Below are 24,110 nucleotides of genomic sequence, written 5' to 3'. Positions count from 1 at the left end.
CCATTCCCGTTGGTCCACAGGGTCCTTCTGAAGGTGCGCAGGGACAGGGCTCATGTGATCATGGTAGCCCCGGCGTGGCCCAGACAGCACTGGTACCCCATGCTGCTGGACCTGGCCATAGCCGACCCAGTTCCCCTGCCCCTTCATCCGGACCTGATTACCCAGGAGCACGGGACCCTCTGTCACCCGGACCTGCAGTCGCTGCACCTAGCGGCGTGGCTCCTGCGTGGCTGACTGGCTCTGAGCTGCGCTGTTCCACGCCGGTGAGGGAAGTGCTCTTGGGCAGCAGAAAGCCGTCCACAAGAGCGACATATTTGGCCAAATGGAAGCGATTCTCCTATTGGTGCGTGGAGAGAAATCTCCGCCCTATGGAAGTTTCAGTAACCAACATCTTAGACTACATTTGGTCCCTCAAAGGGCAAGGTCTGGCCATATCGTCGTTACGAGTCCACCTAGCGGCTATCTCCACCTTTCACCCGGGTGCGGATGGTAACTCTGTTTTTTCCCACCCGACGGTGTCTAGATTCCTTAAGGGGCTGGAACGTTTATACCCTAACGTCCGTCCCCCTGCTCCAACCTGGGATCTTAACCTGGTGTTGTCCCGACTCATGGGGCCCCCCTTTGAGCCGTTAGCTACTTGCTCCCTGCTTTACCTCTCTTGGAAGACGGCCTTTCTAATAGCTATCACCTCAGCTAGACGGGTGTCGGAACTCCGGGCTCTTGTGGTAGACCCCCCATACACGGTCTTCCACAAGGACAAGGTGCAGCTGAGACCACACCCTGCTTTTCTCCCCAAGGTGGTCTCAGCCTTCCACGTCAACCAAGAGATATTCCTCCCGGTTTTTTTCCCGAAACCTCACTCCTCAGGCAGGGAGCAGCAGCTCCACTCGCTTGATGTCCGTAGGGCTCTCGCGTTCTACGTGGAGAGGACCAAGCCCTTCCGCAAATCCCCCCAGCTTTTCGTGGCAGTAGCGGACCGCATGAAAGGGCTTCCTATCTCCTCCCAGAGGTTATCCTCTTGGGTAACGTCCTGCATCAGGACCTGCTATGACTTGGCCCACGTCCCTACGGGCCGTGTGACTGCGCATTCTACCAGGGCGCAGGCGTCGTCGCTGGCTTTCCTCGCCCGTGTGCCCATCCAGGAAATCTGTCGGGCAGCGACCTGGTCATCGGTCCACACCTTCGCGTCCCACTACGCCCTGGTCCAGCAGTCTAGAGAGGATGCGGCCTTCGGATCTGCTGTGCTCCATGCCGCGACTTCTCACTCCGACCCCACCGCCTAGGTATGGCTTGGGATTCACCTAACTGGAATGGATGTGAGCAATCACTCGAAGAAGAAAAGACGGTTACTCACCTTTGTAACTGTTGTTCTTCGAGATGTGTTGCTCACATCCATTCCACACCCGCCCTCCTTCCCCACTGTCGGAGTCGCCGGCAAGAAGGAACTGAGGAGCGGGTGGGCCGGCAGGGATATATATTGGGCGCCATGGCGGCGCCACTCCAGGGGGCGACCTGCCGGCCCACTGGAGTTGCTAGGGTAAAAAGTTTCCGACGAACGTGCACGCGCGGCGCGCACACCTAACTGGAATGGATGTGAGCAACACATCTCGAAGAACAACAGTTACAAAGGTGAGTAACCATCTTTTCCAGGAGACGCACACAAGGTATTCTGGAATCTTTACCACTCAGACACTAGTTTCAGCCTCGGCAGCATAAGCTCTGCAGCCCCAGTGTTCAGCGAGCGGCTTCGACGGCAGCTAATGCCCTCAGGACAACTCGCTCCCAGACTACATCCCAGACTGCTTGCACATGCCCTCAGACCCAGAGTTTTAGTTGCTGTCTTCAAGACTCACTGTGGCCTCTGCCCGGCGGAGCTGTAAGCCACTCGGGAGGATCCGTATCCCTTGTGGAAGAGCTTTAAAGAATCTCTGCCAGATTTCAAAGCACGTGGGGCTGTGGGGGAAGCAGCATCTGGTATTAACATTCCTTCTACTTTTGGTCCCTGAAATGGAGACCTCCTCTCTCACAATGGAAAAATCGGACCAGCTTATTAGGGGAACATGGAGGGAAGAGTGGCTCCTTGCCAGCTTTGAAGATTGTCAGGAACTCACAGAGACAGAGGTCAAAAAGTGCTCAAGAGCAAAGACTGAACTAAAAACAGAGGCGACATCTGTCAGCCCCTATGGGGAGAGTCAGTCTACAGCCAGCAGAGTTGCTTGTGCCTTGAAGCCTCTATACCTTGATCAGGGAAGCAATTATCTGCCTGTACAGCCATTCAGGTCATAAGTACCTCCTAGAGGCTGCCATCTTCAGTCCCTTCTGCAGTGAGGGTTTCCCAGGGGCTGCTGCTCTCAATGATCTCCCGTGGGGCACTATGAACTTTGCTGTCCATGCAGGCTTTAATATCAACATTCAAACCAGCGCCCCGAAGGCGTAGCTGAGATCAGGACCTCACTGGACTAGCCACACTAGGAAGAGAAACATCCCTGTCCTAAAGAACTAACCATCGAAATGGAGCAAGAGGGGAGGTGACTTGCCCTAGACGAGCTGGGAATAGACTCATCTCTCCAGTCCTCCATTTCAACCAGCTCCCACTTGCTCTAGAGGCCACAGATGCCAGACACTCAGACATCACAGTGATGGGCCCTGCATAAGGAGCGAAGGAGAAAGGACTAGGCCTTGAGCATGGTTTAGACAGAACACGGCTAGAAGGGAGTTCTGCCAGCAAGCCAACTTCCTAACGGGGAAAGCGTTTGGGAGCCAGAAGTAACCCTTCCCTCTACCATGCCCCAAAACAACCTCAGCCCATCAAATGGCATCCTCCCACTCCACTGCACACACCACACTGCTGGGTCTGCGCCAAGCTGTGCATGGTAAGGCTCAGAAAGGCAATTCCCCCAACTTCCCGATGCTGAAGCTGTCCAAGACATCTCACAGCAACACCATCGCTACAGGCTCTACGAATAGGAACAAGCCACCTTCCCCTGGGAGCCCCAAAAGGTACCTGTGTTGCAAATACAGGCAGGAGCCGAGAGAGCCATTTAACCGAGACAGCCATCATGCATTACCAGCCAGGCCTTCTCCATTTCTATAGCCCCTTCCAGGGCTTGTATTAGCCAGCAAAAAGTCACTGCTCACAGCAGCACGGGCAGAGCCACAAGGAAGCCAGGCACCTCCCTCCCACCCACCTCTGATGAGGTTCAACAAGGACAAGTGCAGAGTCCTGCACTTAGGATGGAAGAATCCCATGCACTGCTACAGACTAGGGACCAAGTGGCTAGGCAGCAGTTCTGTAGAAAAGGACCTAGGGGTTACAGTGGACGAGAAGCTGGATATGAGTTAACAGTGTGCCCTTGCTGCCAAGAAAGCCAATGGCAGTTTGGGCTGTATAAGTAAGGGCACTGCCAGCAGATCGAGGGACGTGATCATTTCTCTCTTTTCGGCATTGGTGAGGCCTCATCTGGAGTAGCGTGTCCAGTTTTGGGCCCCACACTCAGGGCCGCCCAGAGGATTCAGGGCCCCCCTCCCACCGCTGAATTGCTGCCGAAGACCAGGAGCGGAAGAAGTTCCGGGAGCCCGGGCCCCACGAGTGTTTTCCAGAGCCCCCAGAGCGAGTGAAGGACTGCACTCCAGGGGCCCTGAAAAACTCTCCTGGGGGCCCTGCAGGGCCCGGTGCAAATTGCCCCACCTGCCCTCCCCCCCCCGGACGGCCCTGCCTAGACTACAAAAAAAGGATGTGGAAAAATTGGAAAGAGTCCAACGGAGGGCACCAAAAATGATTAGGGGGCTGGGGCACATGGCTTATGAGGAGAGGCTGAGGGAACTGGGATTATTTAGTCTGCAGAAGAGAAAAAAAGAGTGAGTGGGGATTTGCTAGCTGCTTTCAACTACCTGAAAGGGGGTTCCAAAGAGGATGGATTTAGACTGTTCTCAGGTTGTAGCAGATGACAGAACAAGGAGTAATGGTCTCAAGTTGCAGTGGGGGAGGTTTAGGTTGGATATTAGGAAAAACTTTTTCACTAGGTGAAGCACTGGAATGAGTTCCCTAGGGAGGAGTGGAATCTTCTTCCTTAAAAACCTCTAAGGTCAGGCTTGACAAAGCCCTGGCTGGGATGATTTAGTTGGGGATTGGTCCTGCTTTGAACGGGGGGTGGGACTAGATGACCTCCTGAGGTCCCTTCCAACCGTGATGTTCTAAGATTCTAGGATTTCCTTGCCTTGGCATTTGCCAAGAGACAGGCCGACAAGGATGACACGTGGCTGGGCTGGGGGGAGCAGCAGCTCCGGATGCCCGGAGCCAAATCAGCTGCAGCGGGCAGAGGAGCGAGTGCTCATGCATGGGTCAGCCTGCGCATGCTTAACCCAGCTGTGCATGCAAAGTAGCCTGGGGACTTGCCTTCACCGCGCTGCCGGGGGATCCAGTTACTCCATTCGCCCTCCACATGCCCCAAACGAACCCGCTGCAGATCTGGTGCTGAGATGGGCCCTGCCGGTCCTTTGACACATCCCATGTGCTGGCCAGGACCTGGGCACAGTTGGGGGAGGGGTGGCACCCTTAGATCCTGCCACACACAGACCAGACAAGTGCATTCAGGGACAGCCACACAGTGCCCAAGTCAAGCCGCCGTCCCGCCCACCCCTTCCACATAGTGCTCTGGTGTGCCATTCTCACCCTGCTGAGTGCTCTCCCCCTTCTGCTGCTGATTTTCTGCACAGACACCACCATTCTAGGTTGGCGTGCGGCCTCGTCACACTCACAGCTGGCTGCATCAGGCAAGAGCCCCTCCCATGTCCAGAAAACACAGCAGGAGCTGTGCCCAGACACACGTGGCTCAACCCCTGGGCAGACACCACATTGCTGGAGCCCAGGGAGCAGCCTTTGCTATCAGCAACATGCAGCCACAGAACAGCCTCCACCCATAGCCCCGCTGGGGAGGATACACATGGCTGAGCCAGCCAGCTAGTGATGGCTGGACTCGTCTGCATGGGGATCACAGCACTGGGCCCCAGGGCCATGCAGAATGCACTTGGGGTCAGAGCCCTGAGAGATGAGGCAGGGACACTCAGTGCACACGCTGGACCCCATCCCTGCGCTGCAGGCCGGGAGCAGAGAAGAAAAAAAAAAGTGGAAGATAGTCATTCCCTGTGCACGGCTGGATGGCAGCCAAGGGAAAGGCATAAATCAGACAGACAGATCCCGGGCCTCCTGCCCAGAAGGGAAATGCTGCCTGTGACCCCTTCGGTTCAGAGGTTCCTCCCAGAGCCAGGAGGTTCAGTCGGGCAGAGGGGCCCGTTTCCTCCTCTCCCAGCCCCAGGCAGATGACACAGGCTATGCTCATTAGATGACAACATTATGCCAAGCTGGTGACCCTTTTCTCCCCCTCCCCATTCCCCTTCCCCCTGGAAGCAATCTGGACTACAGACCCCTCCCCCCACTAGAGGCATGGCGCACCAGCACAGCACAAGAAAGCTCAGACTCCAGACGAGGATCATTCCAGAGAGAGGTCCCCAAAGCGCCCTTCCCACCTGGTTAACTCTGTACCATGGCCACACACTGCACTCCTCTCACTGGGTGTCAGGCATACGCCCAGAGCCGGGGGCGGGTCACAAGGAGGGGAACAAACTCTCCTGCAGATAGACGCGCTCTCTCCTCGGTCTCAACGAGAGCCAGATGAGTCATCAGCTGGCACCTGGTTGGATGAGACAGGTCCCCCCAGCCCCATATACACCCCAACACAACTTCCCACCCTGTCATGGTGCGAGACCTTTGTCCCATATCCCTCATCAGTGGGGTCATACTGGACAATAGCCAGAAGCTCTGGGGCAGGGAATCCTGCCTCCTGCCAGCCACATGGGTGCTACGGGCCTCTACCCAGCAAACGGTCTAGTTCGTGCACAGGCTGGTACCAACCCACAGAAGACCAAGATGGTCACGCTGTCTAGACTAGCTCCTGACTGAGCACCAACCTCAGTGCAGACTGTCAAACAGCAGGACAAATGCCCCAAACTGACTGTACTGTCTAGAATTAGGTTTCACCAAGCCAGTAACAAATGTGATCGCCTGGCTCAGTACAACAGTCTTAGCATGGAGTAACAGACAGGCCCCTTGTGCATTCCAGTCTGTCTTGCCACTCGCAAGCTGGACTCAGCTATAGTTGGTTGCCACACACCAAAGATCACAAAAGACTCAGGTTGCTTCTATTCCCCAGAGACCAGTCACTTGCCCCTGTCAATTTGTACCTCAGATCTGACATCGAAGACAAGGCTTGCAGCCTATCCTACAGTAAACGAAGAATGTATTAACTAGGAAAAAAGAAATGAGAGAGTTATTTACGGGTTAAAGCAGGCAACGTATATACACAAATGAGTTACAGTCGATGGTTCCAAAAAGGTGACAGAACTGTTGTGATCAGTCAGCACAGACTGTTTTTTAAGGCTAACGGAGGTTGACCCTGGGGATCCCAGCTTTTGTTTCCTAGCTCCAGGCCTGGAGGAGTCCAAACAGCACAAGAGAGATGAACATTTCTCATGTCAGCTATCTAGATTTCCTTCTTCTAGAACTCAGGCTCATGAGATGCACTGGCTTTCACATAACATCCTTCATGGGTGCGAGAGGGCCATTAACCCAGGCTTCGAATCACCATGTCCCACAATGGCCCATTTCGTTTTGACAGTCCTTCTTGACCCTGCTCCAGCCTGGGTTCACAGGTTCAGAGCAGGCATTTTTACAGTTCGAAAGCAAAACATCCCTATAACCGCATAGCCCGGGGGACAGACATTACAAGCAAGAGTAATGCAGCAATTTACAAGCCTTTTATAGAGTCTAAACCCATTCTTACAAGTCTACTGCCTCCCTGGAACAATACTAACATACCAGTGAGCTGGTCTGGTTTCTAGCTACGGATTTATCAGTGCTCAGCAGACGCCAACAGCCTTGGCAAGAGCTGGGCTACCAGTGTCACAAAGACCTTGGCCAGAAGGCCGTGCAGCAGCAATTCAGTAGGTGACCCATCCCTTACCAGGGGGATTTTGTGCCCATGCAGCAGGAACAGGCTACAATCCAGCAGGGCCCCTCCCCCTTCTGAGATTTATCCTCTGCCAGTTCTTTTCATTGCGTGGTCTGGAGAGCGACCAGTGGGCTAGGCGTGTGGCGCTCCAGTAGGGAGCAAGCACTCCATACAACCTGAGCAGCACAGAGCCAGCTCAGGGCCTCAGCCTCCCTCGCATGGCTCCACAAGAGACCATGGCCTGAGCTCACCGCTTGGTCAGATGGGGAAAGAAATAGCATTGACAGGCAGATCTTGTACATAACAAGCATGTGGGAGGATCCTGTTAGAGATGGGGGCTGTAGCCTATTCCCACAACATGGTTATAAGACAAACTGGTCCCAGTCACATGGGCAAAACCAAACTATTCCAACACCTGCAGCCGAGATGGCCCTGAACGTCAGCCTGCTGTAGGGTGCGGGGTTCAGAAGTGCTCAGCGTGGGCCTAGCTCTGCTCCTGCTGAAATCCGACTTCAGGGGCAGGCCGAGGTCGAGCACTTTTGGAAGGTCCACCCCGAAGGCCTCTCCTGAGAGCAGGACAATCCTGCCGCACCCACATGGACGCCTCCGTAGGATGGACTCAAAGAGCTATTTGAGCCTCCTGCTGCCCTCTTCTTCCAGGCCCTGACCTACTCCACTGCTCCGTGTGAAGGTAGGCTCTGCATCCGCCCACCCGTCACTGGCCATTTACTGTCCCTCAGTGCTGCGTTCAACTCTCATGCTGTTCCCTTCTTCTCTTCGTGCAGGAGACGTCTGCCAGCCCTGCTGTCAGGGAGGAGTCAGCCCTCCCACCCCCAATGCTGCATTTCTCGCTACAAGTCTGAATCCCCCTAATGTTTGCATTGGATGCCTTGCCAAGAGATGCTCTGCACAAGCACAGAGGTCCCAGCATCACCCCAGAGAGGAATGCATGTCAGTCACTGTTTCAAAGGACCTTTCACACAAAGATGGGAAGAACCATCTAGAGTCACTTCCTCACACCTCCCCGAGATGAGACCCCACGTCCAGTCATGTGCCAACCCTCTTGGAGACTCACTCCCCTTCCATACCATGGACACCCCTCTAGGCTGGCACTACCTGCTGGGCCTGTGTGCATCGCAGTCTGAAGGGGCAACTAACAGCCTCAGGGCAAGGACCACTTCTGCATCTTGTAGGGCACAGGGCACACCGTCAGTACGGAAAGCCAGCAACAGCCCATGAAATGGGACCCTCAGCATGGCACAGGCCCTGCACGGCATGACCCAAGCAGCATGCACTCAGCATGTTCTAGATGTGGAAGGAGGCACCAACCTAGGCAATCTCCAGCATATGGTCAAACTTGTCGTATCTAAAAGAAACTGAATCATTTAGCAAAAGTCTGTAAACAGAAGTCTGGGAAATCTTGGAAATAGACTTAGTTCAGAATTCAAAAAAGTCTCCGAGAATAAGGAATACAGAGTTGCCATTACAGATGAAGAAAATTGTTTCAAAATTCCCAGAAACAAGAGAGTCACTCCGAACTACAAGGAGTATTGGACAATTACCACTATCTACTAATGGAACATTTATTTCATACGCAATAGATACAGGTGCACAAGCTACTGCAATTTCAAAAGAAATTATATGGCTAAAAGTAAAAGGTGTAGTAAGAGAACAAAAACAGTATGTATTAATTTACAATCTTAGTGGCGAAAATATTCCTGTTCTGGGTATTTGTAAATTACAGGTCTTAGCTAATGATGACTACTCCACAAGGGAGCTGGAACAATTTGTATAGTGGAGATGCTGAGAATCATTGAACAAAAAACTGTAAACTCTGTATATGACAGAAACTACTTTGAACCAGGGGATGCTGCACCCCCAGCACCCCGAGTTCCAGCTCCACTGCTACTATAAATCTTATCTTTTCTAAAAGGGACAAGGTATGTCTGTTTTAGGTTTAGAAACATGTTTAGGGCTAAATCTAAATTGTTTGAATTCAGACTCTTCAGGATTCTGAAAAGTTGGAAACAGAACATTCATTTACAGAGTTATTCATAGGTGGTGAACTGGATTCAATGTTTAAAACTGAGTTAAATGAAACAAAAGAAACCAGTTATAAGTGCAACTAGAAAAATACCCTTAACTTTAAGAAACAGGGTACAAAAGGAATTTGAAAAATTAGCTAGTTAATTTAAATGCAATTAAGAGAGAGTGGAAGAGCTGGGTGGGTGAATTCATTAGTAATAGTAGAAAAGAAAGATCAAACCTTACGTTTAGCTCCAAAAGACTTAAATAAGAATGTTAAGAAGGAACATATTAAAATACCTACCAGGGAAGAAATATTTAGACAAATGTCAGGAGTAAGATACTTTTCTTCTTTAGATGTTTTGATTGGATTAATTGCTATGTATGCATAATATAAGGTTAACTAAAGCATTATCAAGAGCAAAAGACGTAGGACTGAAACGTAACAAAAATAAATGACAATTTAGAGTGCAAGAATTAAAATTTCTAGAAGAAAAGCTGAGCAGTCGGGGATTGTAGGTTGATCCACAGGAGACAAGACGGTGATAAGACTGCTTACCCAAAAGATCAAAAGGAATCATTATAGAAATGTTTGGCTACGGTTAATTCTGTGGGAAAATACATGTGTAACTTAGCTGAAAAAATATTGAGGGCTTTACCTTGTAAAAAAAACAAAAACAACCAGAAATTTAAGCTGCTTAAGCAACTAATGAAAACAGCTCCAGTATTAAAACTATTTGATAGTAACAGATTTACAAAATTGTCTTCAGATGCATCCAAACCATCCCTAGGCACAGTTCTATTACAAGAGTGTGCTGATCTAGGGAAGCCAGTTGTTTATATGTCTAGAGCTGTGTCAGACATGGAGAGTTCATAAACTCAACTAGAAAGAGAGGCTTTAGCATGCAAAAAAAAAAATTCACATATTTATATATGTTAGATCTGTACTGGCAGAAACCGAGCATGAACTATTAGTTAATATTTCAAAAGGGAACATGACAGACACACTGCCTGTTACAAAGATTGTTTCTCCAATTGTATTTACAGGACATAAAATTAGAATATCAGCCAGGCAAATCATTAATTGTTGCTATTCTCTTTTTAAAGCTTATGATGTGACCAATGTAATTAAGAACATGATGTGGCACATGTACATGTATGTAAATTGTTTTCTACATCAGAAAGAGCATGGGAAGAAACAGTATAAGCAACTAGACAGGCTGAGAATTTACAAAGGAGTATTACAGCTATTGAAAAAGGTTACTGAAGCCAAATAATCAATTTATTCAAGAACTTATCAGTAATTGAAGGAATTCTGTTTAAAGGAAAAGAGCAGTAATTCCTTTACAGTTAACAGGAAAGATGTTGAAACATATACAGGAGGGGAATATAGGCACAGAAAAATGTAACCGCAGAGCAAGAGAGGTTCTATATTGGTCTAAATGAAGCAAAATAGGATTATATAAAAGAATGTGACATATGTCAAAAAACATAGAAATGCTCAGTCTAAACAACCAATGACATTTATCCAAGAAAACGTAAGACCTTGGTTTAGCGCTATTTGACTGTAAAGGACATGCATATGTTACAGTTCTTGATTATTTTTCACATTTTCCTGAAACATCTGCACTATAAGACACATGTGCCAAACAAGTCAATCGGTTTTTGCCAGGCATGGCATTCCCAATACAGTAACAACTGATAATGGATCTCAGTTTCACAGTCAAGATTTCAAACATATTACATCAAGTCCAGATTACCCACAACCTAATGGACTACTTGACAATGGTGTTCAAACAGTAAAAAGGTTATTAAACAAAAGCTGAAAAAACTATTTATATTTGGCATTATTAAATTATAGACAACCGCCATGACAAGGTTAATTACCTGCACAGTTATATAACAAAGAGCTTAGAAATAAATTACTTATGATATTTCAAGAAGGATGTAAGAAAAGGAGTAAATATAAATATCAGTTGAGGTTTGTATCAGAAGAATTATAATAGAGGATCACAAACTTCCTTATTTGAACCCGAATGACAGAATAGATATCTATAATAGAAGAAAGCAGGCTCAAAGCCATTGTAACAAAAAAGTAGTAACACCTCAATCTTCTGATGTCATGAATAATAACAATCAAGTGTATAGAGGAAACAGACATTTGCAATTGTTACCTGCAAGACTAGACTCAGAAGAAACGATACAGCACAGCACCAAGAAAATGAAAATGGCAGCAGTGCTCTAAGTAACAAGAGCAACCTCAGTAATGTGGCAGATACAGAAGTTAGATGGCCCATGAATCAAAGTCGCTTTTTAAAAAGACTTATAAAAAGCTGTTAAGATCATTCTGATTACACACACACTTTGTGCTAAAAGAAATAGAAAGGGGGTGTGATGTTACTGTGGCTTTACAAGAATGAACAAAGTCTCTGGGGTGAGAGCTGATAGTGGGAGGAGGCTGTTTGTTTTAAGTTACACTAATATCGATCCAAGTTCAAATACATAGTTAATATATAGACAGAGTATCTAATAATGACTTAAGTTACTAGCAATGAATGATTAAAATTAATAGATTCCTTGAATATCAACACACAGAATTCACCCAAAATAAGCTGGGGAAAGAGCCTTGGGGTGAGGGGGTGGAAATAAAAAAAAGAAGATTTGCCTCCCCACAAATCCCCTACAAGTAAAATTTCTGACAGGCCAACAGCAGAATCTTTACTGGCTATTAAGAACAAGCCAGACAGAGCATCCCCCCAGCATGACTCAACTCCCAAGCTGAGTTTGCTGCACTAGCAGTTACAAAACGCATGAGATTCATGGTGAGAAATATGGGCTGAGATTTTTCAGGACACCCAAAAGGAACCCCAGGTTTTAGTAAGTGCTGTGCATCAACCCCCTTTAAAAACAAAATCAGGCCTCTAATAAAAGGGGTCAATCACTGGGCCACTTTGGAAGAAAAAAAAAACCCCTCTCTCTTGAAATCCCACAATGCTGTTGATTTCTATACAGAGACGAACCTCAGTCATTATAGCATAAGTAGGAGTGGCAGAGAACTCTCAAGCTACAGCAGAGGATCTGTTCCCAGGAAATGGAAATGTTTACTGGCAGTCCAGTGTTAGCATTGCAGGGTAGGGACCCAGGAAGAGAAGATTAGCAGAGCACAAAGAGGACTAAGTAGGACAAGCTGTTTCGGATGCAAAAGATTGTTCCTTGGCCCCACTTGCAGTGGTTTGGAGCAGGCCTGCGCTTGTCTCATGCCTTCCATAGCCCAACTCAGAACGAGCCCTGAGAACTGGGGATTGAAGTCATTGGCCAGCGGGAGACCCTTGCCCAACCCAGAGCTACGTTGGCAGCTTGCCAGGAGCATGGAGGCTGCCTCCAATCTGCATGGAACAGACTAGAGCAAACTGTAGCTGCTCCTGATAGGGTGCTGCAGCCCACAGAAACTACAGATTCTCATCATGCAACACTCCATCTTGACAGGAAAGACCTGTAGCCTGTTGGCCATGTGCTCTGCAGGAGACATTTTGTTCTGCGAGCCGGCAGGCTAGTTATCTCAGTGTATGGCATGTACACAGTTCACACTGGAGTTTGTGAGGGGCATTGTGCACCAGAGAGTTCTGCCAAGCAGGGGCAGCATGTGGCATTGTTGCAACTAGTGTTTTAATCTACACCTGTGTTTCATTTAGCCATGTATTTACAGAGGTCTCCACAGCTCTAGGCAATGGAAACCGTGATAAGGTAGCCCCATTTTAAGCTTGTGGGATTGGCAGTTTGCCATTGGAAGTAAATGGGAAAGGAAAAAGTGGAAGCAACAGAATGAAAGGCCAGAAGAATGCAAAGGCATCATGCCAGATTCTCCAGCGCTCTTTGGGCTAACCCAGGGGCATGAGCACAAGTGCCAGCTTCTACTGATTGTGACATGGACCCTCCATGGCCTGGTGTACCATCTGCCAGAGCTGAGGACACAGAGCCGAGTGCCCCTGCAGCGCTGAAGTTGCCCTAGCTGTCCTGTCTCCCTGCCAGGAGACCTCTTGGTTCTAGAGGGGTAGTAATGCCATAAGCTCCTTCCTCCCCACCTTAGTCCTAGCTCACCACGCCACACCACCCCTCTTCTCCATGCTGAGCACCCACAGGGCTTTCTGCTGCACCAGCCCCTCCTCGGTAAACAGAAGTTTTGCCCCAAAGCTTCCTATGTTAGTGGACTTGCATGCATGCATCTTTAAAGAAGTGACGAAAGCGACAAGAAACACACACACACGCTAGTGAAAATTCAATGTGTGGTGCTTAAACCCCATCTTCTTACCCCCACCAAAAAACAAACCATGTGTCATCAGTAGGGGAAGAAGTAGTTTTAAAGGGCTACATTAAAAGGTTTCCTGGAAACCTGTTCAGCTTCTGGAGCCCCATACTTCATGGCTGTCCTCCAGCGAGCATCCCAGCCCTGCTGCAGGCTGCAGTGGGTGCTTCCATTGAAGGGGACAGTGACCCCATATGCAGGGGTACGTGGATGAGGAAAGCGAGAGCCCCAGAGAGCATCTACATCTGAGCCCGTGGCTCCTAAGAGAGCTGCTGCATGTGAAACCTGCCTCCTTCCAGCTCTGCCCGTCTCCATCGGCAGTTGGAGATCAGAGGAGGGATATCTGAAGAGTGGCAGTTATGCCTCCAATGGACTCCAGCAAATGCTACAGCCTCCTCCTAGCACCATCCCTACCCTACCTGTGTGATCCCTGCTACTGCACATCCACTCAGGCGCCAGGCAAAGAACTGCAGCTAGTTATTCGAAAGCAAGAATCTGGCAGAGCACATGAAAGGTTTCTCTGGGTGCCTGAGAAACATCCAGGCAGTAGCCAGTCTCACCAGGTCTGTGCATCTGCCACAGGATCATGTGGCTGTGGTTTGTGGGAGGCAGAGAGGATTTTGAATCCCAAGGCAAAGAGGATTTTGCAGAAGGATTTGGACTGGCCAAGTCTGTCTCAATTTACAGCAGCGTCCGACCCTGAGGAGACTGGCCAGGGTAATGAGGGAAAGACAGGTCTCACGGGAACCAACGGTAAAGCCACTCGGAATGCAGCAACTAGCAGCACCCAGATCAGAAGGGCCCAGGCAGACCCCGAATCTGGGGAAGAGGCCCTTGAAGCCCAAGGCACCCACTCACCCAGGCTGGGACAATGGTGCAGCACCCAGAGGTTGCTCTACCCACAGCAGTGCCGCCTGAAGAACGGGCAGATGCTTGCTAGGTGCAGAGCTAAAGACCTAGACCTCAGCAGTGTTAGACCATGCTGCTTCACCAGACTAGCCACCCACCTCGAGCTCAGCAGCCAACCCACTTCTGCAGGCTCCCAGGGGCCAGATTCTCCTGGAGTGAGGAGCAAACACCACAGCCACCTGCCCAGACTGCTGTGCCCACTTTGACCCCAACCACCAGGAGTCAGGCTGGGGAGGGATTGGCCTCAGAGCTCCTGCACCCCTCCCCATCCAGGAGCCCACGGTCCCACTCCAGGCTTCCACTCAGGCCTGGAACCTGTGGGCTAATTCCTCCCCCCACTCAGCAGCTGGTGTGAATTAAGACCATGTGGGCTTAAACCAATTTCTGCTAACGAGCATGAGCAACAATGGGTTTACTGGTGTGAGAGTTTAAATGGGTAGGAGGTTTACCCACCAAACGGTAAGTGCATCCCAGACACGGGGCTGCTTCTCTCCCCTGCCCTGCCTCTGGCTGTAATCTTTTAATTCCGGGCAACCCATCAAAAGCCCAAACCAGAGCCGCTCATTGAAGAGCCAGACTTGCCGTCCACCAGCCTGGGCGGGAAGCAGCCTCAGAGGCAGGTTCTTTTGTCTCTAGGTTACCCGGAGCTGCCACTGGGGCCACGGGTTCAGAGGCTTCCCAGCAGCAGAGGTGGATTAACATTTCGTGGGACCCTGGGCCAGAGTAAGTGGGGAGGCCTCCCTCTCCCCACTCTTTCTGCCCCTTCCCCCTGGAGCCCCGCCCCTGTTCCACCCACAGGCCACCCCATTCCATCCCCCCATTGCAGCCCGCAATCTGTTTGCTCCTTTCTGCCCCCACTCCACCCCACCCCACCCCACCCCTGACTGCAGCCCCAAGACCAGAGAAGCTCTGTTCCCACCACCACCACCTGCCCAAGGGCCACAGTGAGGAGTGAGTTCCCCCAGCCCTGAGGCTAAGGCAGGGAACTGGAGCTCCTCCTGTCCTAGGCCGCAGCCAGGGTCTGGGTTTCCTCCGCCCGCCCGGTGCTCCTGGAAAGGAGCAGGGTCCAGGCAGGGGGGCGCCCATTTTTCCGTTGGTCCATTGGCTAATCCACCATTGCCCAGCAGGTGTGATAGCATTCAGGGTCAGCCCACGAAGAGCTTCAGCAAGGAAGGTGAGGGAGTGAAGTCTCCAAGCCGCAGGCTGCAGCCTCAGCAGCAAGGGGATAGGGGCTGCCTTTATCTCCGCTGGCTGTGACTTTCCACCCAGTTATGACCATAACTTTCCTGCTGACTGCATCAGAAAGCCAACAGACGTGCATCTGTGGCAGAAACCACACAGTTAGAGATGGACGACAGGCTGGATAATCCAGTGGCAGGACTGGCCATGCCAGGGCAGGATTAGCCACACATGACGTGCTCTGTAAGAAGCAATCTAGTTTCAAAGCGTCCCATGCACCAGTCAGCCTGCCCCATGGGAGACTGCTCGCCGGGGCTAACCCAGCAGGGAGCTACTCCTGATGTTCACCCTACGCGTTCCCCTTCTTCATCGGCTCTTGTTACTCCTAGTTCTATTGTTCCCCCTCCCCACCCCATCCCAAATAATTCCTCCAGGTAGACGTCTACACCATCCCACCCACGTTGCTACGATCCTCACCCGAATTCGCAGTGCAAACTGCTTTCTATTACGTTTTGCTTTGTCAATCCCTCCTTCCAGCCTTCTGATTATTGCAGTCACAGGATGGGGAGAGAGGGGACTGCACATATTTGGATTCCTTTGTTTCTTGTGCTTGTGTAACCCACCCACCTTGCAGCGGGATACAGGAACTTCCAGGGGTCTGGATTTGCTTGCCCTGAAGGTCAACCCCAGTAGCAGCATTATGTCATGCATGCTCCACTACATACAGCTGGAAGCACTGCTTTTACGTGGGCACCGCAGAAACATTTCTATGCACTCCCTTTGGCACTACTGTAGCGCCGACGGGCCTGTTGAATATTCATTGTTTCATGTACACTTCAAGTGAGACGACAACCTAATCTCCCAGGTCTCCGGCTCCAGTCAGTTACACCGGAAGACAACAACAAGTGGCTTTGGAATTCTAAACCGAGCTTTCCAAAAATGAAACCAGTTTAATCCGATGGCACTGGTTTCATTCCATGGTTCTTTATGTGCAGCAGCACGAGGTGTGACAAAGTTCCTCCTCTATCTTGGTGGGTCCTGCACTTATTGGCAGATTTGCTCACCTCAGTGACCTTCCCCACAGTCTGGATCAACTCCTCCTGTGTTGGATCAGGAGTTGGGAGGTTTGGGGGGGGAACCCGGGCCCGCCCTCTACTCCAGGTTCCAGCCCAGGGCCCTGTGGATTGCAGCTGTTTATAGTGCCTTTTGTAACAGCTGCATGACAGCTACAACTCCCTGGGCTACTTCCCCATGGCCTCCTCCAAACACCTTCTTTATCCTCACCACAGGACCTTCCTCCTAGTGTCTGATAACGTTTGTACTCCTTAGTCCTCCAGCAGCACAGCTTCTCACTCTCAGCTCCTTGTGCCTCTTGCTCCCAGCTCCTCACATGCACTTCCTCTCCTCTGGCTCCTCCCTGCCTGACTGGAGTGAGCTCCTTTTTAAACCCAGGTGCCCTGATTAGCCTACCTTGATTAGCTGCAGGTGATCTAATCAGGCTGTCTGCTTTAATTGGTTCTAGCAGGTTCCTGATTACTCTAGTGCAGCCCCTGCTCTGGTAACTCAGGGAACAGAAAACTACTCACCTAGTGACCAGTATATTTGCCCTCTACCAGACTCCTGTACCCCACTGGTCTGGGTCTGCCACAGAGGACAGAGCAAGGAATGCACGAGTCCATGCAAAGCCACTAAAGACCAGAAAGAGGACGGGGAGCGGAAGTGCCTCCAACTTCCTTTCCAGCTAGGAGAAAGGCCAGATTGGGAAAGTCCCAAATGTCAAGTGATGCAGCAGCAAACTGATGCTGCCATTAAGATTCTGAAAATCAGCCTCTTAAGTGGGCAAGTACATGCGCAAAGAGGTACATGTTAGGTGTAGAAAATGTGCACTGGATGCATAGACATTTTGCACCTTTATGTCCTCACTTTTTTATTTGGAGGTTAGTGGACATGCTGGCAGATTTTGTGCCTAGGGAATTACTCCACCCTGGCGAGGAAGAGGAACAAGAGTGACTTACAGGTCTGTCCATCCCTATGAAACAGGACTGTGTCCAGACACAGATTGCTAACAAAAAACCTCATCCCTCGAGCAGAGATTCTCAGACAAAGCCAAGCGTCTAGGAATCTTATATACACACACAAGGCACTAGGCAGCTGGACAGTCCATCCATGTGGTAATTAAGACAAGCAGCATTTGTTGGATCAGATTTAAGGAGAGTTTGACCTACTCCATGCAGGATGCCTTTGGCAGCAACTCACTTTAAGTAGCTACTATTTCACAGGGACGCTTCTTGTAACTCGTGTTCCACGACTGGATATTGTGAGCAGCATCAAGGAGCTCCATCAAGTCTTGCAGATTTCTACCCTCCTTGTTTGTAGCTCCCCTCCCAGATGGATTCCAGGAGCCCAGAAGCAGATGGCTCTTTGGGGGTATTCGGACACACCTGCCCTTCCCAAAACCATACATGCTCCTTCCTGTCCTCTCCCCCCATGCTAACCCAGATATTGCCCACCAAGCTTCAGGTTTATGGTTAGCTCCACTTGAACAGTGCCATGCAGTCGATGACCCAGAAACTAGGACTCTGAGAAGTTCAGTCATGCTCACTCGGCATGCTCCCTTGTCCCACGCAGTCTGCCCGCTTACTATGGAGCCACTGCAATGTAACACTACTTTATTTCTGAGAATTCAGACCACCACACAAGGAACTACAGGGAAACAAAACAGGCTGCTCCCTTAAACAAGGAGGCACGACTCAGCCCACCTTACTCTAGGCTGGCCCTCCTCAGACTGACTACTGCTAGGCCCAGGATGAACGCTTCCTTACAGAGGCCCCTTACTGGCAAGCAGGACCTGGAAAACCTTGAAATTTAGAGTGGCATTCACAATTTTTAAACACATCACAACTGGTGCCCCCCAAAATGCCTGTTCAAAATCTTTTGACAGAAGTGGTGTTGGCATGTTTAGAAGTTTCCTGAAAGGAGGGGGGGTGGAGGAAGGAAATGTTGTGTTTTGATTTCCCCAAAAACAGAAACAAAACCAACTTTTTGTGGTTTTAGATTCACCATTTTTTTTAAAAGTTTAGACGTAGTCCAAGAAAAGAAAAAAAGACACTTGTTCCAGTTAGAACAAAAAGAAGTTGCCCCAAAAGCCACAATTGAGGAAGATGTCCATACTGACCTGTCTGAGGGGGGGAATGGAAGGCAGCTGAAAAAAATAGATAAACAAATGGAAGAAAGGGGAAGCTGATAATTAATATAAATCAGAAGTCAGGAATTGTAGAAAATTGATAAGAAAAGCAAAGGGACAAAGGTGAACTCTATGGCCAACAGAGTTAAGGACAATAAGGAGTTTTTAAAATATATTAAGAACCAAAAGAATACTGAATACATTATTGGACTATTAGACAGAAGTGGTACAATTAATAATAATGCAGAAAAGGCAGAAGCATTCAATAAATGTTTCTGTTCTGTATTTCAGGAAACATATGGTCCTAACACTCTTTCCATCTACCAGTATCTTTGGAGAATGTTAAACAAAAGCTGCTAAAGTTAGACATTTTTCAATCAGGAGGTCCAGATCACTTGCACCCAATAGTTTTAAAAGAGCTGGCTAAGGAGCCCAGTGAACCATTAATGCTGATTTTTAATAGGTCATGGAGCACTGAGGTAGACTGGAAGAAAGTTACCGTTCTGAGAGTATTTCAAAAAAGTAAATGGGATGACCTGGGTAATTATAGGCCTCTCAGCCTGATGCTGATGCTGGGCAAGATAATGGAGCAGCTGATACAGAACTATTAATAAAGAATTAAAGGAAGTTTCTGTAATTAATTCAGATTACATGGGCTGATGGATAATTTGGATATTTTTTAATGAGATTAAAAGTTTGGTTGATATAAGTAACAGCATTGACATAATATACTTTGACATGGTACCGCATGACATTTTAATTAAAAAAACTAAAATGATAAAAAGTTAACATGGCACACATTACATAGATTAAAAACTGGCTAACTGATAGGTCACAGAAGGCAACTGTAAATAAGGAATCATCATCATAGAATCATAGATGATTCGGGTTGGAAGAGACCTCAGAAGGTCATCTAGTCCGACCTCCTGTTCAAAGCAGGACCAATCCTCAACAATCATCCCAGCCAGGGCTGGGTCAAGCTAGGCCTTAAAAACCTCTAAGGAAGGAGATTCCACCACCACCCTAGATAACCCATTCCAGTGCTTCACCACCCTCCTAGTGAAATAATGTTTCCTAATATCCAACCTAGACCTCCCCCACTACAACTTGAGACCATTACTCCTTGTTCTGTCATCTTCTACCATGGAGAACAGCTGAGCTCCATCCGTCCTTCAGGTAGTTGAAGGATGCTATCCAATCCCCACTTACTTTTCTCTTTTGCAGACTAAACAAGACCAGTTCCCTCAGCCTCTCCTCTTAAGTCGTGTGCCCCAGCCCTCGGATCAGTTTTGTTACCCTCCCCTGGACTTTCTCCAATTTGTCCACATCCCTTCTATAATGGGGGGCCTAGAACTAGACAGAATACTCCAGATGTGGCCTCACCAGTGCCAAATAGAGGGGAATAATCACTTCCCTGGATCTGCTGACAATGCTCCTACTAATGCAGCCCAATATGCCATTAGCCTTCTTGGCAACAAGGGCACACTGCTGACTCATATCCAGCTTCTCGTCCACTATAATCCCCAGGTCCTTTTCTGCAGACTAGGTGTGTTTGCAGAGAAGCCATGCGGGGGATTGGTTCTGGACCCTATGCTACTAAATATTTTTAACAATGATCTGGAAGAAAACAGAACCACCACTGATAAAGTCTGCAAATGACACAAATGGAGGGAGTGAAAAAACGAAGACAATAGATCACTGGATCACTTGGTGAAGTGGGCGCAAGCAAGCAATATGCATTTTAATGCAACTAAATGTAAACATACACATTAGGAACAAAGAATGTAGACCATACTTACAGAATGGTCATGTAAGTCTATCCTGAGAAACAGTGATTCTGAAAAAAAAAAGATTTGGGGGTCATGGTGGATAATCAGCTGAACATGACATTGGAACCAAGAGAGCTAATGCAAACCTGGAATGCATAAACAGGGGATTCTCAAGTTGGAACAGAGAAGTTAGTTCATCTCTGTATTTGGCTCTCATGTGACAGCTGCTAGAATACTGTGTCCAGTTCCTTGTGCTCACAGTTCAGGAAGAATGTTGATAAATTGGAGAGGGTTCAGAGAAGAACACAAGAATGATTAAAGCATTAGAAAATATGACCTTATGGTGATCGACTCAAGAGGTCAGTCTATTTAGCTTAACAAAGAGATGGTTAAGGTGATGACTTGATTATAGTCTATAAATTCCCCATGTAGCTACAACGATTTAATAATGGGCTCTTCGATCTAGTAGAGAGAAAAGATCTCACATGAGCCAATGGCTGGAATTTGAATCTAGACAAATTCACACTGGACATAAGGTGTAAATTTTGAACAGTGAGTGTAATTAATCATTGGAACAATTTACCAAGAGTTGTGGTGAATTCTCTATCACTGACAATGTTTAAAATCAGACTGGATTTTTCCAAAAGATCTGCTGTAGGAATTATTTTGGGGAACGTCACTGGACCTGCATTACACAGGATGTCAGATCAGATTATAACAATGGACCCTTCTGGTCTTGGAATCTATGGGGGGAAATGCCCTTCCCCAGTGCAAAGGCCCCAGAAAGAAAGACCCACATTTTCAGGTTTCCAGATTCCCAGAATAAAATGACCTTGTGTCCAAACCAAAATTTTCTTGTCTGAAAAAACAATTTAGTGAAGACATTTCCACTCCAAGCAGAAAAATGTCACTTTTGACAAAGCCACATTTTCTGGTGGGGGAAAAAATGGAGAGTGTGTGTGTGTGTGTGGGGGGGGGGGGCGGTTGGACCAAAAGAGTAGAGCAGTTCCAGTCATGACAGAACCAGGCCACAGAAGACAGCCTCCTGTTTTTCCTGGAATACCGAACTGAGAAGATCTTTGCAGCGAGGCACAGGTGGCCTTTGCTAGACAGCTGCCTTCACTTTACAACAGCTTTGAGAAGGCCAGTGTTCAGTTCCTAGGTAAGCTTTTCTGACCCAACTTTCAGGAAGCAAGAGCATTCGGTGCAAGAAAGGGCAACGCCGATTGCCAGGGGATAGTTCTAAGTCACTGTGACTTTTCACAAGAATCAATTTGTTGGAAGAATAAGTCCCGTGCAGAGAGATTCTCTCATTCACACACTCATACTCTTAACAGCCAGCTGGGGGCTAGAAAAGAGCTTCCTGGGATGGAAGAGGTGGCAAGAAGGCAAGCGGCTATCACGGGGTTGTTGATGCGTTAGCACTCTGCTCATCCCCTTCTTGTTCTGCAGACCACACTGGAGAGCAGATCCTTCTGCTCCCACTCCAGTAGGACATAAGCTGACATTCCATTGACTATTAAGGGTCTGTGGACCCTAATTTTAGAATCATCATGCAAGAGCACAAGCCAGTAAGTGCAGGCATGGCTGGGACATCTGTTATGGTGAGACAGTCCCTTTAAGGCGAGGGGCTGCCTGGGATGTCTCCAGACAGGGCATGTGGAGAGAGGGCAGCTGACTAAGCATTGTGTGACTGCCTGCTGGAGGCTGTATTAGAGGAACGCTTCTGACTTACTCTTGGGACGATGACTGTTGAGGTAGGACAGGGGGAAGTTCCTCCATGAGGGCCTAGCACGAGGCATCCAGGAAAGGATGAGTTTTTTACAAAGCAAGCTGTTAGTGCACAGCCAGAAGTTTGCTTCAGTCTTCCCACAAAAAAAACCACCACATGACTGGACAACTAGCAAAGTTACCACAGACCACAAAGGAGAAGGGATGCAGATCGGGATAAGTAAAGAACACAGATCTTCTGACCAATTTGAATAAATTCACGTGGCCAGATGCTATTCACCTCAGAGTGCTTAAGGAATTAGCTGAAGAAATCTCGGAGTCACTGGCAAGAATATTTACAGACTCATGGATGACAGGAGAGGTCCCAGAAGATTGGAGAAGGGCTAACTTGGTGCCCATCTTTAAAAGGGGGAGGAGGGGAGGAGCTGGGGAACTATAGACTAGACAGCCTGACCTTGATTCCTGGGAAGCTACTAGAGCAATATATAAAACATTCAATTTGCAAATACCTGGAAGATGAAGGGGGTGATCATTAGCAGCCAGCATGGATTTACTAAGAACAAATCCTGCCAGACCAGCTGGATTTCCTTCTTTGACAGGGTAACTGGTTTGGTGGACAGGAGGAATGCAGTGGACATAATATACCTGGACTTCAGCAAGGCTTTTGACACAGTCCCACATGGCATTCTGATAAGTTAGCTAGAGAAATGTGAGCTCAGCGGAACTACCATTAAGTGGATACAGAATTGGTTAAAACAACCACAAAGTAACAATTAATGGAATGATGTTGGATTGCAGGAGGTCTCAAGTGAGGTTCCACAGGGCTCTGTTCTGGATCCGGTGTTTAACATCTGTATTAATGACCTGGCTGTAGGAATAGAGAGCATACCGATCAAATGTGCAGATGACACAAAGCTGGGGGAAGGTGCTGCCAACACTTTGGAGGATGGAGCTTAATTCGGAGGGATCTTGATATATTGGGGAACAGGGCTATCAACAACAAAATGAAATTCAACAAAGACAAATGTAAGGTGCTACAGTTAGGGAAGAAAAAACAAATGTACAAATACAGAATGGGGGATAACTGGCTTGCAGCAGCACTGCTGAGGAAGATCTGGGAGTTGTGGTGGATCATAACCTCAACATGAGTCAGCAATGGGCTGCTGCTGCAAAAAAAAAAAAAAAAAAAAAAAAAAAAAAAAAAAAAAAAAAAAAAAAAAAAAGCAATTTGTTCTGTCCTTTCTGGGCACAGGGAGGGGGGAATTCTGGGAAGGCTCTGGAAGACTAGGGCACTCGCCAGCATCCATACTGCAGAGTGGTCACTTCAGCAGCTGATGAGTTGTGCTCGCTTGGCCTACCACCCTTTCCAAGGCAGCCTCCGCACTCAAATGGAGGGGCTGTGTGTGGACAGGACTCAGGTTATAACTCTGCAGTGAAGACATCCTGAGACAGGAAGTGGATGTTGTGTCAGACTTCATTTTCTGCATGACGATCAGTTCCCTTTTCTCCTTTGGTGCCGGCTGCGCTTGGCAGGACTGGGGGCTACCTAATTAGGGCCTGGTAAGCTCCCCATTCATTCTTCATCACAAGACCCTGCATGATCTGTGTGAGCAGCTACAGAGCCAGGTTGGGGGCGGCAGCTTTGAACATAGCAATGTGTAAGGGAGTAGGGGGGGGAGAGATAGAGTTATGGTAAAATCCCATCATGTGAAACCAGCAATGGCTCAGACAGCTCCCAGGCTAGGAAAAAAACAGATATAGGTCACACTGGGGCAGACATACACTCCCTCCCTATCACGGCGAATACCTACAGCCGCTGGGATTCGGCTCTGTGTGAAAAAATTTAAAAGGGCATCCGTACAAACAGGAGAAAGAACAGGTTTGTCATCAGAGAGTCATAAGGAACCTGGTCACGAGAACAAGGACAGAGACACACACACACACACACACCTGCTGAGGATTTCTCAAGCAGCCTTGAGCGCAATCTCCCCAACCCCTCATAT

General features: G+C 48.6%; 1 protein-coding gene across 5 annotated transcripts in view; it reads right to left on the bottom strand.

Moving 5' to 3' along the window:
- The window catches only part of ST3GAL2 (ST3 beta-galactoside alpha-2,3-sialyltransferase 2), a 95,030-nt gene that overhangs the window by 53,774 nt on the left and 17,146 nt on the right, over nucleotides 1-24,110 (bottom strand). For 4 of the 5 annotated variants that reach the window (XR_007769269.1, XM_050922436.1, XM_050922435.1 and 1 more), the window contains exon 1: nucleotides 4,673-5,095. The exons of the other annotated variant lie outside the window; for it this stretch is intronic. The gene's annotated coding sequence lies outside the window, so the exon portion shown is untranslated. Of the gene's footprint in view, nucleotides 1-4,672; nucleotides 5,096-24,110 lie in introns of those variants that run through there. 5 annotated transcript variants of the gene reach the window in all.

The sequence above is a fragment of the Gopherus flavomarginatus genome, chromosome 14 (genome assembly GCF_025201925.1).
Source record: "Gopherus flavomarginatus isolate rGopFla2 chromosome 14, rGopFla2.mat.asm, whole genome shotgun sequence".
NCBI classification, from domain to species: Eukaryota; Metazoa; Chordata; order Testudines; family Testudinidae; genus Gopherus; species Gopherus flavomarginatus.
The sequence above is the reverse complement of the archived record's forward strand: the minus strand, read 5'-3'. Positions and strand labels throughout refer to the sequence as shown.